This window comes from Polypterus senegalus, chromosome 8 (genome assembly GCF_016835505.1).
Source record: "Polypterus senegalus isolate Bchr_013 chromosome 8, ASM1683550v1, whole genome shotgun sequence".
Classification (NCBI taxonomy): Eukaryota; Metazoa; Chordata; class Cladistia; order Polypteriformes; family Polypteridae; genus Polypterus; species Polypterus senegalus.
In genome coordinates this window covers 72598902-72618950 of record NC_053161.1, presented here as the reverse complement: position 1 = coordinate 72618950, position 20049 = coordinate 72598902, and the positions used below count along the sequence as shown (strand labels likewise).

General features: G+C 35.3%; 1 protein-coding gene across 2 annotated transcripts in view; it reads left to right on the top strand.

The window, feature by feature from the left end:
• Positions 1 to 2178: 2178 nt before the first annotated feature.
• cdk17 (cyclin-dependent kinase 17) overlaps positions 2179 to 20049 on the top strand; it is a 141684-nt gene continuing 123813 nt past the window's right edge. For both annotated transcript variants that reach the window (XM_039761268.1, XM_039761269.1), the window contains exon 1: positions 2179 to 2315. The gene's annotated coding sequence lies outside the window, so the exon portion shown is untranslated. The remainder of the gene's footprint in view (positions 2316 to 20049) is intronic.

The following is a 20049-nucleotide window of genomic DNA, read 5'->3' as shown; positions in this document are numbered from 1 at the left end:
AATATGATATCTTATGCACGGCGGATGGCCACGTCTGTTACAGACACTGCATAGCCGCCTTGTGCTCATGTCACGTTTCTATATGCGCGTGTCCGTAACTTGAAAACCAAGTGGCGGCCCATGATATTCTCATTAGGGCAGAACTTTATAATACTACATATAGCTTATTGCTCCAACTCTAATGACATTAGTAAATACAGTGTACAAGAAACACAATGTTTTCCGGCCACATTGCCGTCAGCTGTGTCGTTATTTTCTCTTTCTGTTTTATATTCAATCTATATTGGCGTGACGGCCCTGTGCAGGTGCACAGTTTGCACATGCCTAAGGCCGCCCCTGCTGCAGCCTAGCACTTCAGTTGTGACGTTGCGGCTCATTAACTTTGGCCAAGGCTCGTGGCTATACTAGCAGATGACGTTTCTGCTACCATAATGCCATGGGAAAACACGCTTTTGTCAGAAGGCAGAAGTAAGAAAATTCAATAAGTAACGCCAAAGATGCAGAATGATTCAATCACAAACGATAGTAATCTTTTTGTACAAGTTCAGTGCTAACTAGGATCTGTCCTGTGGGCTGCGTGTTTGACATGCCTGGTCTACACCATGCTTTACTAAATGACAAAGTCTTCTGTGGGACACTAATTATTTGTTTGTTACAGAATCCTCATCATCTTTACCACCATTACTTGGATATTACTTGACTTTTTTACATTGTCATGGTTATTGCCTTTGTTGAATAAAAATCAGCAGTTTTTTTTTTAAATTGTGCTTGTTTTAATAATTTCGTGTTGTATTGAATTACATTTAAATAAAAACTAGAAAAATATTAAATTATTATGCCATAAAGTGCTTTCCTCTTGTTATTTCTTCTTTGGAGATTTATTTAATTCGATAACTCATTTAAATTGAATTAATTGCTATGGTTTAGCAGAAAATTGATATGTTTTTTTTTTTACTTAAATACAGCTTACTTTGTTTAGTGTATGAATTTTTTGTTCATTAACTGCATCAAGCAGAAAAAGTATGCTTTATCCATTTATAATAAAAGTGATGCTGATGTTTATTTTTATTAGTTTTGCATACCAATTCATGTGAAGTGCTTTTCTTTAGTTTAAACAAAATGAACACAATATTATTTTCATGGTCTTTATGCTAATGTGATGATTGCACTTGATGCAGGAGATCATAAAATCAGGGGTTATCAATCAATGTCTGCAAATTCTGGACATTTAAGGTGCTTAAATGTGCAAAGTCCAGAAACTTTTCGACTATTAAGTGTTACAATTATGAATGTTTTTGTTGCTTTTGTTGGTATAAGCTATTGCCTGTTTATTCAAGAATATTATCAGAAACATTTGTGCCACAGTACTGTACCTAGCATTTATATTACATTAATTCAAAATGTGTGGTAAAATATAAGGATATAAAGTTAAAATGTGATATAAACATTAATTATATATACATTATTATAAATTAATAATACATACTGTATATTAGCATGATCTATAAAGATACATTTCTGAAAGAATTTCCCCTTGGGATTAATAAAGTATCTATCTATCTATCTATCTATCTATCTATCTATCTATCTATCTATCTATCTATCTAATACAATCCAGGTCAGTTATGTCAATCAAAAAGTGAGATGATCAAAGTTATTCACATTTCAGATTCATGTGTAATTTAATTAAAACATGTTGGAAAAAGTAGGTCTGTAAAAGAGACAAATGGACTTTTGCAGTTCACATTACATGAAGTATCAGTTAATACTGAAATGTCTTGGATTTTTTTTTTTATTTCAGAATTTTTATTTTGAGAACACATCTATGGGGATATCTCTGGAAATCACCATGATATTTTGAACTGGCCTTATTACAAGCAAGCATTTGTTTTTGGTTGATCACTAGTGTGACTTCATTTCTGCTTTTTGCATAGCAGCTCTTCAGGGAGTGCACTTGGATTCTGATTACTTAAGTGGGTGTGTGGTGTTATGTGTGTGTGTATTTTTTTGTTTTTTCTTCCTTGCTGGCATTGTGTTTTAAGTGATATCCATGAGTCCAAAAATAGCAACTGAATGTGTGTTGTGTTAAACGTTCCAAAGTATACCAACTTTAATGGCAATGGTTAAGTTCAGCTCTCACTACAACCAGCTTTTCTCTCCATTTTATGTTGTGTACAGATATTAGAAGTCTTCCTGAAGCAGTCTAGAACCATTACCTGAGCTTCCTGATGGGAGGATGACAGCATTATTGCCTCACAGTAAAGAGTAGGAAGGCTAACAGCTTTTTATCAGGATATTGTGGGGAATCTCTAAAGGTACTGTTATTTTGTTTCTTCATAAAATATACACATGTATATGACCCCTCTACTTACAAAATGATAATGTTTACATAAAAGTAACATGTAAATTGAAAACTGTACCTGCTTTAAAATGTTTTAATTTGTAGCTTAGAAATTGCATTTGGGTTTTGCTACTCTTTGTTTGTAAATGTTTGATGTTGAAATGATATTTCAGACCATCTTACATTATGTTAATTTGATGCACCTCTGGTCATATCCTGGTTCTAGGATGTGCATCACAAGCACATTAGTCCATGTTGAGCAGAAAATGTTTTAAATCCATGTCTATAACATCATTTAATAATGCCTCAACGTATGTATTTTTGGACTCCTGGTGAATTGCCTTTGACAAGGTAATAATTTCTGTTGCTGCAAAAAGATGTGGATGCCAAACTGTTGAGAAGTTATAACATACCTTCAAAGTCCATTTTTCAGAATATGTATTGTCACAAACTCTACAAAGAGCCATAGCAAGGTTTGGGGCAGCCACCCGTATATTTGGATTCCTGGCTGCAAATTGCAAGTAATTGATAGCACTGATGCGCACAAACTGGAATCCAAAACAGAACTGAGGGAATAGGGAAAAGGTGGAGGCTTTTAAAGGTCAGGCCAGGAAGTGACATCCAAGGAGCCGGGATCGGAAAGGTCTTCAGCCATAGGCTCAAGCCTGGACGTGGGCCGGAGCCGGCAAGGCCTTCCTCTGTAGGTCCGGACCTGGAAGTGATGTCAACAGGGCCAGGTGGGACTTCCCGTGAATGGTCTGCAGGAAAGTGAAAAAAAGAGACCGTGCACTCTGCCACATCCCAGTCTGATTCGGAGTTGCCCTCACTCAAGCCCTTTTAGCTGCCTCCCATGCACACATGTGTGACAGTATATAATGTGTAAAGATATTTTAGGTTTGCCTCAGACATTGTCATTATGAACTATTGTCCATTATTTAAATGAATAAATACATAATTAATAATAAATGTAGTAATATAAAGCAGAAAAAATATACATAATATTAAATATGCAATTCAGGAAATGGCATGGTCGTAAAGTGTATGCTGATCCGGCACAAATCTAGCCTTGAGGTGCTGGGTATTCCTGTTTCTCATCTGATGCAGTCAGATATTGCAGGATTTACAACAGGTGCATTTAAAGGATCTTTCTAAAACTGCTAATAATGGCAGTGGACTTTAATTGCAAAATAAAGGAAGAAAATTGACAGAAAAATATATGCTGTCACAATTAGGATGGAAAATAAGATGTAGAAAATAAAGAAATGAGGATACTCGGTGTAAAGAATGCCTCTGTGAAACCAAGTACATTGTATCTTGGGATTTTAAAGGCTGCCCATTAAGGGCTATTGCTTATGTAGATGACATAAAGTTAAATGAAAGTAGCAGTCCACACAGGTGAGAATTTGTTGCTATAGCAAAGTACGTCTGTTTTCACCAACATTAACACGTGTCACAAACAGCTGGTGCTTGACCACATTAAAAAGCCAGGTGTAAACATGCTGGTGATCGACCACACAGGCCATATTCAGGTATTGGTTAGAAACACATAGTGATCACATTTTATATTAATGGAAATGTAAAAGTGATTTGTATCTACATACCACAATCAAGTCTGCGGAAAAGACAAAACAATCTTCTAAGGCAGTGGCAACAGTCAGGTAAACTGTGGAAGGATAACCCCCCCATTCCCCCACCCCCAATAGCTTTAAAAAGTCATCGGAGTGACAGCAGCAGTGTGTGTTAAATATTCTTCCAAAACACTAAAGTTCTTAATGGCAGTTAAGCATGTCACTTCTTTTCACTGGGTCACTTTACATTCTATTACAGGTTAGTAGTGTGCAGGAAAACAGGGATTGGAAACTGAGGACACATTTTAATGTCAGGTGTATATATAAATTATATGCTGATACAATCTTAGTGTACACTAATGGTCATTGCATGTCGTATGCAACTTTTTTTGAATATTGATGAAGTGGGCTGCATTAAAAAAAGTCCAAGTACTTCATCCAGCCTGAAGGCCTTGAGTTTGACACCCACGGTCTAATCAGAATTTAGAAATAAATATTTATGTTGCAGAAAACAAACATACATGAGACAAAGAACTAGTGACCCTTTTTTCAAACAAATGTATTATTGTTATTAATAGATTAGAAAGGTGCAATATGTTGAATTTGCATCTAATTAGAATTACTCCTATAATTGAAAAAGTGAAAGCAACATAAATCCTAACAACTGAAGTAAAACAGATGCAATCATTTTATCTAGAATCTGATTTCTATGTTATTGCATCATATTGTTTCTTTTAACTACATACAACAATAACAGGTTATTCTTATGTGTTTATTTCTATAAAGTAATGCATTATTGCCATTTTTGACACTGCAATTTTTATATAAAGTAATTTTTAGGTGGCAAGTAGAATATTTAACTCAGTACTATTCTAATATACTGTAATCCTATTAATTGATTATCATTATTAAAATTATTATTCTTTTTATCCATTGAGTGTGAATTATTTGACTCAAAGTATACTTTACGTTAAAACCCAATATTTGATTAAAAGCTTAGCTCTGTAGGTTCATGTAATGTCTTTTTTGTCTTTGGCTATGCTAATTAAGTAAATGATATACAGAATGTTCCTTTACTTGACAGAAAAGGTCTAGAAACCCTAAAACCTCTATAGATGTGAAACTGAATATCTCACTCTTTGAAAGAATAGAAGGTCATTTAACACCATTAGTGGTATATCATAGAATAGCCTTTTTATGTACAAAGGTACTGATGTCTTTCTTTCACAGTGACAGAGTTGAGAAGCATAACTGTAATATAAGCTTAGATCTTTTCTCGGTGCTGTTGTATGATGATATTATACACCTCATGAGGCATTTTTTGTAAATCTGAAAACAAAGGGAGTAAAACTTTTTTTTGTGTGTAAAGAATTTTCATAAATCATTACAAACTTATGCCAGGAAATAAAAAAAGAAAAGCAAGTTATCTTGAGAGAACATTGTTATAATATATCTGCCCATCTATACCCATAAAATGAGTGAGACCAGCAAATCAGTTGTGATAATTGTATTTGGACAGATTAAAGGAAAAGGAGATGTGTGTAAACAAAATGAATTTGTAAGGTTGTCATGGTGCTAATGAAAATACTTTCAACAACAATCAACAACCATACACAGAAAGCAATTCTGTGGATCTGGATGAAATATGGACATATCTGAAAATTTTGATTGATTCATAACTATATCTTTCTATTTGCACTTGTGTCTGTATTTGAGTGTATAGTGTCTTACCAAAGTGTGATATGCACTACAAATAGTAATGATGAAATTAGTATTAGAGAATAGGCTTTTCTTTTAATGGTGACCCTTTACTTAGCAGAATTGCTCAGTGCATGTTTGTCTCATTGACCTCTTCTTTAAATAATTTTAAAATGGTTCCTTTAATGTATGAATATTTTACCCATATCTGCATTTCTGTTAGTCCAGATTCTTTGAAACTGGGTTGCAAAATATACTATACATGCTGCAGCAGCTCTCATCACATTTAAGGTTTAAAAACCTTAAGTAGATAATGATTACAGCTATTATCAATCCGAGTATTAGGCAGTTTAAAGACATCTCTGCATTATATAAATATAAGTGAAATATAAGTCCATATTCCAAAATACTAAAGTGTGGCCTTCTTACTCCATGAGGAATGACAAGAAAATGGAGAAAAAGGGAGTTTCACAGCATGTTAGGTCATTATTTGTTAGGCTTGATTATGGTACCAACTGAGATGATAAGATGTTACCAGAGCAGACTAACACTGCAGTTTTAGTAAACTGCACTTAGAAATATTTGATTGTATATACCACAGTCCTATTTTTGTCAGATAATACCAGCAATACAAAAGCAACTAATAAGCACATTTAAACACAAAGCAATAACCTTTAAAAGGCCAACTTCTAGGAGTATTTCTGCCAATTAATATCCAAGGACTCCTGATAGCACACTATGCATGCCTAAGGAGATGATATTTTTGACCATAATAAGACATATATGCTCACACCGTAGCCCACTGCATGCTTATCAACATCACTGTGTAAACCTTGAGAGAAACACGTGAACAGACACCATTTTTCCTTCATTTTAGTTTAAACGTTTATGAATTGTGAAACTGTACATCAAGAATAGTGAAACCTTCTTTAATTTTAAAATTATTTTGAAGTATTGTAGAGAAATGTGCCTTTTAACCAAGACAGTGAAAATCTAAAAAATGCTATGTATTTTTTGATATTTTTGTTTAAAAAAATCCTAAATTGCTTTGTAGGATGTATTACCGGTCATTTAGTTTTCAAATACTTTTGTTCCTAAAAGGTTTCTTTCAGTTTTGTTTTAGTAAAAAATAGTCCTACTTTTAGTAATCTGAACAGGATAATATCCACAGCTTCTCTTTTTTTTTCTAAAAGAAGTCAGTGCATGCAAAAGAAGAAGAAGTGTGCAAATAATCACTAGGAAGGTAAGGGTGTTCATACAGAGTCAGTTCCTACCTTTCGCTTGATGATATCAGGCTCTGTCTCTGTAAGAATCTGAAGTCAAATAAGATGGCTCAAAAAAAGAAAGTTAAAATATACAGATTGTTCAATTTATAGTTAATAAATTGCAGTTTTAAAATATTCTTGCACAGTACTCGCAATGTGATATTTTTGTAAATTAGATTTCACGTAGCGAATGTTAAATGAATGAAAATCCTTACTTATATCTTAAAGCGGCACATGCTTTATATTTATTTTTATTATTAGTGGTAAAAGTGAAAGATATGTTGTTGCTGGTGTTATGTGTGTTGTCTGTTGTTCAGTTATGACAATACTGTAACTGAAGGTAATGTAAGCTTGAAAGAATTGGCAGCTATGTTTGTGAAAATATGAATTTCAAAATATGCATTTGAAGTAAATGGTGTGTCACACCCCATCAAATAGATCTTTCAGTAATTTCTTAGCAGGTTTCCTGAAATGATTGTTTAATACTGTGTTTCATGGTGTTTCTCGATCTGTTTGAAATATACAGTTAGCTACAAAAATGCAAGATAAATGTTGCCCATTTTTTTATATATTACAATATCTATGGAGCTCTATAGTTGTTAACCAGTGTAGTGGATGGCCGGCTCCATATTCCGGCCCTCACCCCCAGGCCACCAGGAGGAGCTCTCCCGAGAGCATGGACGGGCCCCGAATTCCAGCAGGGCCTCATGGACTATGTAGTTTTTATGCACAGCCCTGCTGGATACCTTGGGGACCACTGGGAGTCGCTGTCGGGAGGCCAGTGGACTCATTTGTGCACTATGACCCGGAAGTTCGTCACAGGAAGAGCGACGGGCTTCCAGGGTGAAGAAAAGAACTATTTACCCTGACCCGGAAGGAATAAGGACTTGTGGACTGTTGGGCAGAAACACTTCCAGGTCAGGGAATATAAAAGGACTGAGGGAGCTCCCAGACGGCGAGCTGAGCTGGGTGGTAGGAGGGCAACGCGTCTGGGAGTAGGAGGATTGTTGATTATTGATTTATTATTGTAGTTGTTGGTTTATTGAGAATAGTGGAGTGGTGGTGCTGTGTGCACTTGATTATTATAATAAATAATAATTGTTGGACTTTTACCTGGTGTCTGGCGTGGTACCAGAGGGTTCGAGGGAGCACTAGCGCCCCCTACTGCGACACCAGGTAAAATAATTGTCCAAACAGATTATTAAGTCTTTAAACAGATTATTTTTATTTTTCCTTCCTGGTGCCTACTGACCTCCGTAGAAAACATTTAAACATCTGTTTAATTGTTTGTTTTACATTAAACGTAATACAATTTCAGTGGTTCAAATCAATCAAATATCAAATGTATTCTGATTCTGTCAGTCTTGTTCGATATAATTTTTGTCTTATTTTCAGCAATTTCCAAATGTTCCCTAATGAGTTCACCTGTCACCCAATACTTATTGCTTTTTCATATAAGAAATTAACAGTCTTTTCTGCTGTGAGACACGTATGTCTCTGTTTAAATGAAAGGATGATCATGATGTGTTAGCAAAAATATAAAGCCTATAACTTACAATTGTATTTATAATTATTTTTTATCACTTATAAACTATCAGGATGATTGATGTGAATACAAATAATTTTTTGAAAAGTAAGAAATTTTGGTCAAAAATACTGTACATATATGTAAAGATAATTGGAAATAACTTGCTATATATACAGTCGTACCCAACATCAGACATGTTCGATTCTGTTGAATATGGTAAAGGAGCATTCACCTGACCGCAACATTCAGCACCTCCCCATTGTGCAAGCTGCAACAAGGGGTACTTGGTGGATTCTGCAGCTGATAAGGCTACAAAACACTACACCTACAGAGTTTCTTCCTAAAAACTCATCCCCATATCCTCTAGTCCAGGGGTCCCCAAACCCTGGTCCGCGGCCCACTACCAGGCAACAGCCATCTGATAACTGGGCCGCGAGAGAACTACGGCATTGGAGACTCACTCAGACTTTTCAGAACGCATGGTGGACGGGGCTTTGCAGAGGCGCGGAGAGATACCGAGGTGAGAGAATTACAACAAAGTATTTTTATGGTCCTGACAGTTTCCCCATATGACACGAGTCTATAGAAATCTTGTTACTACAAAGTACATTCAGCAGCAGATACTTTCATTACAATGAAGTGACCTTGAAATGCCTGAATAAATCACCTGCAGAGCAGTTAGTTCTGTGGTCGCAGCTCAGTTGTGCACATTTGCATAACATTCCCCAAACAGAAACATTATAAAAAAAATTTTTTCTTTGAACTTTCCTCGTACTGTTTTTTTTGCTGTTTTTGTTTTCTCTGGTTTTCAGTGATACCTTTTCCTTATTGCTCGTCAACATTTGAAAAACATCCATTGGAACTTAACTCATTGTCACCCTTCTATAGAAATGGCAGACACGAAAAAACGATAACAGTGTTAATGCCTGTGATGTACAATCTGTTGGAATGAGAAATGCAATGCATATGTCTTTGTTATATGCAAAAAAAGAAGAAAAATCTCGGGTTGCAAATGTATGCAAACTGCTTAATAACTTAATAATAATAGAAATGTAATGTAAATTGTGTCTAAAACTGCCCAACAAACCCGCCCCGAATCTTCACAACAAACCAACCTCGGTCCCTGGAATATTTTTCTTCTAGTAAAGTGGTCCTTGCTGTCAAAGGTTGGGGACCACTGCTCTAGTCTATGCAGTTTAAATGGCAGAAGTTTCAGAGAGATAGCAAAAGAAATTGAACAAAACACTTGAGGCTAAGAGAAAATGAAAAGCTAAAATGGCTGTTATAAATTCAGTAGCTCAGTAGCACAAGGTAATAATGGAAGCTTAATGATTAATTTGTACATTGTAAAGGGAGTTGTGACAGAAAAGATAGTCACACATAAACACCCACACACCACTGCAGCAACTTGGCTTTATGCATTTTAGAAGCACCTTTGCTCGCTATGATATCTTTTTGTATTTTAACTATTGCAGCCCCATATGACATAACAAAGGCTAGTAGAGTTTAGGTAAACATTGTGGTTTGTGGATATATTACATAGTAAAATGTACAGCTGTACTCTATAATGGCTTGTCTGTACTTCCAGTTAGACATGAATGTTAACGTACTTCAGTTATTTGTTTAGACATGCAGTAAGATGCTGTGCAACCTCATCTCTCATTCTGCTCAGGTGTCTTGAGTACCAAATGTTCATCTCCTGTGGATCTCTTAACAGCAGTCCTTTTCAGTTCTTGTTTGAAAATCACATCTAGCCCCATAATACTACTGTATTAATCCTAAAAGCATACCTTTTCAATGTTCATTGATTAAGCTTTTCTAACTTCTTTTCAATATTTTTTCACTGGTCTTTAGGTGATATTTGTGTCATGTTTTGCATTTTTTTCTCAAGTTCATGTACTCCTTAATATATATTTTTTAAATGTTTTAGCCACAGTTGGGCTTTAAATTAGCATACTCGTTATAAATTATTATTATAATTAGTGTTTGAAAGACAATGTAAAATGTGTTTATGATTTTTTTTTTTACCATTGTGAGATGACTCCTACTATAAGGTAGCTTCATTACTTGAAGTGTTTGTTTTAGCCATTATTGTAATCATATCTAATTCTGGGACTAATGTACTGTATCTCTTTTTATAAAGTAATTTTTAGATACTTTAGATTATTTTTCAGATTTTTCATTTAGTTATACCATTGTGCCTTTGTAATCCTGTTAATTGAACATCAATATTAAAATTACTATCCCTTTTCTACACTGTGTGAGAGTTTAATTGATTTTTAACTTGATGTATGGTTTTTAATTAAAAAAGACTAAGAAGTAATTAACATCTTAGTTCTTGCATACAGATCTAATGCAGGATTTCCAAACTATATGATGTTGTTTTTTTGTTTTTGTTTTTTTTTTTTTTTTGTGGAATACTGATCTCTGTTTCAGTACAGTATATAGATTCTATTGATGAGAACAAAAGCCTGAGAATGCCTCTGCTGTTGGAAATGTAATTTAGCAGTAATGGAGGAGCATTCCGACCTGTGGTAGAAAAAATGGAAAAGATACAGAGTATTGGGTCAAGAGTTGATATTGGCTAGAACCTTGTTACGAAAGATAAGGTCGAAGCTGGTTGTTACAAATCAATTTTGTTGTTGTTACCCACTACCTTTAAATTGATAAATGAAATGTAGTTTTCAATTTCTTACAAAACTGGGGCCTGGCTGGCCAAGGTGTGATGGTTTGATATTAGGGAATTGGTTGGGTTAGGGGTAAAGTCCTTTCTAATCTTTTACTTCTAAAAGCAATTGAATGCATCTTAATTTAGATGGCAAGTGTATTTTGAACACTTTTAAAATTTATAGGATATTCTATATACATTTGAAAGTAGAGACTAGTGACTAATTTATTGATAATGCAAGGCCATCCATTCTTCATTATATAGACTTCTACAGTATCTGTCTTGCAGTTACAAAAAGCAGGATAGGTGGGTTTCAAGAATGTGTAGCATAGGCAATCAGTAGTCCTTCCAAAGTGTGTAACCACTATGTAGATGTATGCAAGTTTATATAGATGTCTGACATTTAAACTATGACCTGCAGACACCCATTCTTTAAAGTTCTTAGGATTACTTCACAAAATTCTTCTAAAACACTTGTGTTTAGTTGTTATTAGACTTGTTTGTTTTTAATGAAAATAAATGTTTCATAGAATACCTCCCCTGGAAAATTACTCTACACTTTTTAAAACTTAAATAGTAAAAATATGTATTTAAAATAATTACTTTTTAAACCATGCACATGGCCAAAGTGTAGCTCTTTTAAGATCTTTCCAGAAACGCACCCCCCACTTTATAGGAAGTATGCCTGTTTCAGAGGACCAGTAAAAGTAAATAAATAATACTGAACAAGAAAAGAAAGTACTATGGTGGGCTGGCGCCCTTCCTGGGGTTTATTTCCTGCCTTGCACCCTGTGTTGACTGGGATTGGCTCCAGCAGACCCCTGTGACCCTGTAGTTAGGATATAGTGGGTTGGATAATGGATGGATGGAAGAAAAGAAAGTAGAACTTCATGGAGTAAATTTTAACTCAACATATTTATTTACGCTTACAATTTTTATGTTGCTAAGCTGATCTGACAGAAGCTTTATATTAGAATCACCTTATATTGAATCCTTGGCATTTGCTTGTTCATATTGTTTTGAAATGGTACACATTTAATATTGCAGGTCTGTCTTCCACTAAATTATTATATAGTTTTGTATTTTTGAGCAACTATAAATTTTCATATTGCGAGTTCCAAGTTAAGATGAAAATAGAGTATACATTTTCTTATCGTCAGGAGTGTTTGATTGGAGGATTAATGTGTATTTATTTAGATTTCAAGTTATGAAATATTAATGGAAAATGCCCCTTATAGTATATGAAAATAGGGTTGTGCAGCAGCATTTGGCACTCCAGAATATAAACTTGTTGCTAGCATCATATTTTTAGACTATGCAGGAGCATCCTGAAACAGTATGAATGTGGCTAAACTTGTGGACTGAGAGCATATGGTTAAAGTTACATTTACATGGTACAAAAAGTTTATTGTGCATATTGTAATATCTATCTACTTTTTGCTATACATTTTAGACCAAGATTTTGTAAGTATTTGTTTTAAATGTGTAATGGATCTTTTTGTTACAGTGTCCTTATTAAAAGGCTCTTAATATAAGTTTAGTTTATTTTTTTGGTGGCATAGGTGTAACAATTCTGGTGCTCTGGATTTGAATTCTGGCACAGAAAATGTTTGGGTGATGTCTGCTTTGATTCTTCTCCAAGAACTCCAGATTTTTTCACAGAACCCAACGTTGCATACTGGGTTAACTGGTGTCTCTTCATACAGCAGGTCACCTATTAATGAAACACCCTTGTAATAGCCTACTGCTGTGATCAAGATTGACTCCTGCCTTTCACTTCGCCTCTCACAAGTGTGTTCAATAATGGACGACGGATGGTTAAAATTTTATGTTGCATTCAATGGATATTCCTTTTCTATGCCTGCTAGCCATGTTTTAAATATTTTTAGGATTTTTTTTTTATAAACCACCTAGTTTTATTAAAATGTATAATGTTTTATTGATCTGCGGTGGGCTGGCACCCTGCCCGGGGTTTGTTTCCTGCCTTGTGCTCTGTGTTGGCTAGGAATGGCTCCAGCAGACCCCTGTGACCTTGTAGTTAGGATATAGCGGGTTAGATGATGGATGAATGTTTTATTGATAGATTTTATTAATTTGTTGGAAGTGACAAAGTAAGCTCAATGTTGTGAAAAAATTGGAAAGGACTGAATATTATGACTTAAGAAATTATTTAATAAAGCAAGTTTATAATTTTTAGTTACCAAAAACAAGTATGAAAACTCATCGGAAGCAGCACCATTAAAGGAAAAAGTCTACTGAAGTTAACGTTAATTAGATTCTCTACACATTGTTGTATGTGCACACAGATCTCTTCCTTTAATTTCTAGACCAGGGTTTTGTCATGAACTTGGAGTCCCAAGCACTAAAATGTTTCAAAACATGTAGTCCCAAGCACTTTCAATAGTGCCCACTGGAGAGGGATATCACTGTCAAACACCAGCTTGGAATAACGGTAATCACCAAAAAGATTTCTCTTCACAAAAAGATATTCCAATCACAATGAAGCTCAGTGGAGCACAAAGGAAAATGGTATTGCCTGTAACAAGAAGGCAATCCAAGGTGAGTAGAGTCCCGGTGCAGAATCTGGAAGCCAAGTCAAAATAATCCAGAAAAATCACAAGGCATAAAGAAGTTTAAAAAGCACAGGAACACGCCATTTCAGAGTGAATTCACAATGAATCACCAAGAACAATGGAAGATTTATAGGGTGGAGGGCAGTTCCTGGTTGTGATTGGCGTGTGGCCCTGCCTCTTAGTAGACCACTCACAAAACATGTGGAACATAACAAAGGCAGCTTGTATGCAAACATGAAACCAAAAATAAGTAAAGATGCACATAAATAAAAGTATCAATAAGGACCGAAAGAGACATGCAACATGAATTTGAAGTCCATTCATGGTAGGTTTAGTCTGTGTGTCCAGTCATTTGGTGAATTAACATGCTGGCAGTCAAATATGTACGTCCTTTAAAATAAGGTGAGATGTAAAGCATCTGTTTTGATCCTAGGACTTCTGATAGTATTTCTTTAATTTCCTGAATTGTAACAGTTCGCTTAATTTCACTGTAATGGCAATAAGAAGATACTTTTATGTTGAGGAAGATGTAAAAAAAAAAGATTCTGTGTTAGTTTTTAATTATAAAAGTTTATGCTTTTCCTGTTGCTGAACATGCTTCTTTAATAACTGCACAGATTATTATAATAAGCACTGGATTTCTTTAAAAATGTGTGTGATGTTGCAATTTTGAGGAAATAGATGGTTCACTCACAGATTATACTATATTTATTTTTGTTGCCCAACCCTCCTTTAAACATGTTCTGGTGTATGTATGTGGTGTTATTTTCAGACATTTCTCCTGGCCTTTTTTTAAACACTTATTCATTTATGTGCCTGAGATGAGATATATATATATATATATATATATATATATATATATATATATATATAAAATGATAACTAGAATGTATTAAGCATACCAGACAAAGGAACATTAAGGATCTTAACCCTAACATGCAAGAAGCCAGTGTCTGGATTTGAGCACTGGTCTCTGAAGTTGTGAAAGGCCTGTACTAACCTCTTTGCCCTAGTGCTACCCATAATACTAAGTAGTCTGATATAATTCAATTACAATATTTTAAATGTAGAATTATAAAGAATTCAGCCAATAGTACATTTTATGTTCTGGTATCAAGTTTCAGAATGGTTCTGCTACTCAATTTGAGGTATTAAATAATATAGTAGAAGTTTTCCAGCACAGAACTTCATTTAAAACTGTCAGAAGGCAGCTGGAAAGAGAGAATAGGTTTTATATGCCATTTGGAAAACTTTCTTGAAAGAACAAATAAAATAGGTGTTTGTGAACTTTATTTAGCTATCAAATTTCATAGCTCAGAATCAAATTTAGTAGTCTTGTTTTGTATAAATATTTTCATTTAGTGCAACTGCAGCTCATTTAAATCAACTTTAATAATTGTATATGGTAAACTAATTTCTGTCAGAACTGGGATGTGAGGAAGGAGTTTTAGAAATGCTGTCATAGTTAAAGGCATTTCCAGAAAAGAAATTAATGCTAAAATTGCTAAAAGTATTTACATGTAATGTGTTTCATGAGTGAAAGGACTCTAAATGACGTGAGGTGACAATATCTGCAGCAGTTGCATAGCTCTTAATGTTGAAATTGATTTATTGTTCAGCTATTTTTACTCAAATTGCAGCCACTCTACATTTTATTTGTCTTCAGAAATTAAAAACAATTCAAAGGGAAAAAATAAATATTAATTAATTGTAGAATGTTATACTTTCTGTGAGGATTTTGTATGTCAGTCGCATTTTCTATAATGGTTCTTTCCAGTGTAAAGGCATTCTGTCTCCAGTTAGAGTTCCTGGTCATGTGTAGATATTTTACTTTGTGGCCTGGTTTCAGTATCCAAATTGGTTTGAGAGTCATAGGCAAATGATAACTGATAAAGATGAGCTGTGGGTTTCCTTAACTCAGACCTGCGCAATAAAGAAAAAGTAGCGTAATTATTATTGAAAACTAGTAAACTTATCCTTGAAAGAATAAAATTTTATGCTTAAACTTTTGTATTAAGTGCTTTTATCCCTTTGTGTAAGGCCTGTGTCACACTACAGGGCTTCAAGTCACAGGGTATGTTACATATAACAACTACAGATGCTGGATCTCATTTCCATGTGGATGTCAGCTTACATGACTGGAAATTACAGGGGAGGACAGATTACTTTGCTTCCTCCAACTTGTCAGCAAAGTGTAAAGTTTTTTTTTGTGCTGCAAACGTATTGCAGACTTGTATCATTTTGACAGCTAATATATAGTATGTGTTGACTGTCAGTGCCAGTGGCTCATTGAATGTTTTTCTGATATGGCAAGTTAAGATGCAGTCTTGCTTTGCCTTTTTTTTAACCATTCTGTTGCAGTTTAACAAACATGAGACACTGATCCGACAAAACCCTCTTCTGTTTCCTCAGTCCTGAACATCCACTTTTCTTCTGTCAGTATGGAAGCATTGTATGCATTGTTCACATTATACTTCCTGGTGAGTTTTCATTTGTTGTCTGCTCTGTCTAACACCAAAGGCTGTTCATACAACTTGTGACAAAAAAAATCCATAAGAACATTATGGCTGAATCACTGGGAACGTCACAGTACCCAGCTGGCAGTCAAAGTTGTGCTCTGTGGCTGTATACGACTCAACATTTAAATGAAGGTTTTTTATATATATATATATATATATATATATATATATATAATATACACTAATAAAAGGCAAAGCCCTCACTCACTCACTCACTGACTGACTCACTGACTCATCACTAATTCTCCAACTTCCTGTGTAGGTAGAAGGCTGAAATTTGGCAGACTTATTCCTTACAGCTTACTTACAAAAGTTGGGCAGGTTTCATTTTGAAATTCTACACGTAATGGTCATAACTGGAACCAATTTTTTCGTCCATATACTATAATAGACTTCTGCTCGATGCTAATTTAATGCCTGCCCATATAAGGCCGTCCGTCAGCAGCAATCCAATAGAAACACTGCCGCTAAATATTCACGGGTGAAGGACTGTGCTTATGCAGAGGAAGATGAGATGGTCAGGGTGGTGTTTGGCACAAACTCAGCGCAACTGCGAGAGAAACTTTTAAGTGCCAGGTCTTAGCTAACATTAAATACAGCCGTGGACATCGCACGAGATGACACAAGCACAGCTGTGAACCTTCGATGCATGTACACCGAGCGGCTCACATGAAATGACGCAGTGCACAGACAAAAAGCAACAGTTCCAAAGAGTGCTGAACAAAAACCGAATTACACAATTGAGAAGGCAGCAAAAAAATATGAAGCGTGTGATACATACAAGCATATTCATAAGTGCAGCTACTGTGGAAACAAAGCACATGGTGGAAAAAGTCAATGTCCCGCTAAAGGAAGACAGTGTAAAAAAAAAAACCCATGCATGCAGTGTGTCACGTCTCAGATAAAGAAGAAGACGAGCTGTTTATTGATGCAGTAAGAAAAGCATCAATGAATGAAACCTGTTATCTTTACAACGATTGACAAACACGGAATGTAACTTGAACACAACACATCCTACAAATACGAACCTGATTGAAAGAAATAATGATAATCAAATCCTTGATGACAGCAACACTCATAACACAAAACAATTACTGTATATTGACAATCATGTTATGTTATTTTTAAAATGTTCCCTTTTCTTTTTCATAACTTCTTTAACACACTACTTCTCCGCTGCGAAGCGTGGGTGTGTATGTATGTATGTATGTATGTATGTATGTATATATATATATATATATATATATATATATATATATATATATATATATATATATATATATATATATATATATACACCCGATCTATACTCTCAAATAGACAAACCAAGCGCGTGGCTAATGGTAGAGACTTCGCCTCTAGCGCTGACGTCCAAGGTTCGATTCCCGACAGGGTGTGCACTGAGTATGTACGCGCGCTTCCCGATTCATTTTACCCTCGCATCCCCTTGGTTTGAGGCGTATGAAAAATATGTGGTTAGCAGAAAGACAGATCACCAATTGAAGCTTTATGAATAATGGATACAAAGCGCGTTCCTAAGACTGATTGGAGGCAAATTTCATTTCAAAAGACTACCCGACGGAAGCATTGATAAAAGCGTGGTTATGTGCAAACTGTCCAAATACGAACCTGATTGAAAGAAATTATAATCAAATCCTTGATGACAGCAACACTCATAACGGTCACAAAACTATTACATTCACAATCATGTTACGTTATTTTTAAAATGTTTCCTTTTCTTAGCACAAGCAGAGAAGCTTCGATGCATGTACTCCATAACGCGTTAAAAAAAAAAAATAACGCATTTAATCACACTTTCAGTTCCCAGCAAAGGGGAACTTTTGTCAATGCATGATTTCCTGGTATATCAATTACATTGATGCACACATCAGAGCTACAAAAATGTTAGAGTCGGAATAAAGCGCGTTCCTACGACTGATCGGAGTAAAATTTCATTCCAAAACACTACCCGACGGAAGCCTTGATTAAAAGCATGGTTTTGTGCACACTGAAAAGCAAGTTAAATTAGATGCATTACAGAAAGCGGACTTTGTGGCTCTTACTGGGGATCATTGGACTTCCGTGACCGTTAGTAATTAGAATTACATCTAATTACAAAATGTTCAATGATCACACTGTTTTAGCCTAATGTACAAAATAATTTTGGCTGAGGTTACTCAGAGTTTCAAGATTAAGTTGGTCAAATTACCTTTTATGTTTCTGACTTATTTTTTTAAGAAGAAAAACTGCACTTTATGTTGAAATTTTGGTTATTATTATTTAAAGACAATACCATTCTGAAAATGTACTTAAAATACCACTTTATTTTTAAGTCTTCCCAATTTTAGTCAGCGAATGCGAAGCGCAGGTATTTTGCTAGTGTATATATATATATATATATATATATATATATATATATATATATATATATATATAAAAGTCATTGTATGTATGTTCCAGCATCGCGTCCGAACAGCTGGAGCGATTTTCATGGTCGACTAAAAATACTGTAGGGTGAAATCAACCCTAACCCACCCTCTTCTGGGTAGGGTGGAAGTGTGTGTGTCTGTCCGGCCCAGAAGTGAGACGTAGAGTTGGGGTGAGGGGTCCAGCTCTGAGGATATGCAAGCGAGGCCAGTACACCGGCAAAAGGAAACCTAAGAAAGACAGTTGCTTAGCTGCTAATGCACAAACGATACAACCACTTCGGCAACATGAATCCTTTTAGCAGAGAGATGTACAGAGTAGTTTTGACGATTTCAATACTTTCTACGATTCCGTGCTTTTAACAGCACGGTCTTACACAGTATATACCAGGCGACTGCCAGCATTCTTTATTTTTGAGCACCACCGCGCCCCTGTTGCTTTTCAAATTAAATAGAGTTGGGTGGTTCCGTGCGTCAACTAGATGACAACATACATACAAGACCGCAAGACAAGCACATTAGTGAGTCTTAGTTTCTTAATTTATTTTTATTTCTAGCGTTGTGTTTTTTAATTGTTTTTCTCAAAAATGGAGCATATCCTGACTTCTAGATAATACATTAATACTTTTAGTTCTTTAAAAAAAATGTGATTGTCATTTTAGCCAGCAAACCAGGTGAGAACAATTTCAGAGCTGAATGTGGCTATTAAGATAATTGACTGGGAAAGACTACAAAAAGTTAACTCAGTACTTCTGCCATGACATTTCCATTTCCAGTAAAGTCATTAAGACATTGAATTAGTAGGGAAGTCAAGGCAAGATCTAAAATGTACTTGAATATAACTTCTTTTAAACCCATCACATATTTAAAGAAGAACCCAGAGATCACTACAAAGGATTTACAGAAAGGTTAACAGGCTTTTAACAGCACGGGCTTACACAGTTGAAAAGCAACAGGGACGCGGTGGTGCTCAAAAATAAAGAATGCCTGCAGTCGCTTGGTATTTACTAACTGTGTAAGCCCGTGCTGTTAAAAGTGTGTTAACCTTTCCTCACAGGTGGCGCAGTGGTAGTGCTTCTGCTTTGCAGTAAGGACACTGTGGAAGATTGTGGGTTCACTTCCCGGTTCCTCCCTGTGTGGATAGCGCTTTGACTACTGAGAAAAGCGCTATATAAATGTAATGAACCTAGAGTGATAGTCCACAGGTACAAAGCAGAGCAGCAATGCTGCAAAAATGATCTGTTTTGAACAGCTTTCAGAAAGAAATCTTTTCAACAATGGCATCCCAAAATTCTACTTCTGAAATATGCAATACCAATACATAGATAAGTTCTGGGCTGCATTAAGAACATCTTGGTTCCCAGGCCTATAATCCATTGGAGGCTTTCTCACAGTTCTGACAAAGCACCTGAATACACCAGTGTCTGCCTGTCATTGTGTTCAAAGTTTTAAATGTGTTTATT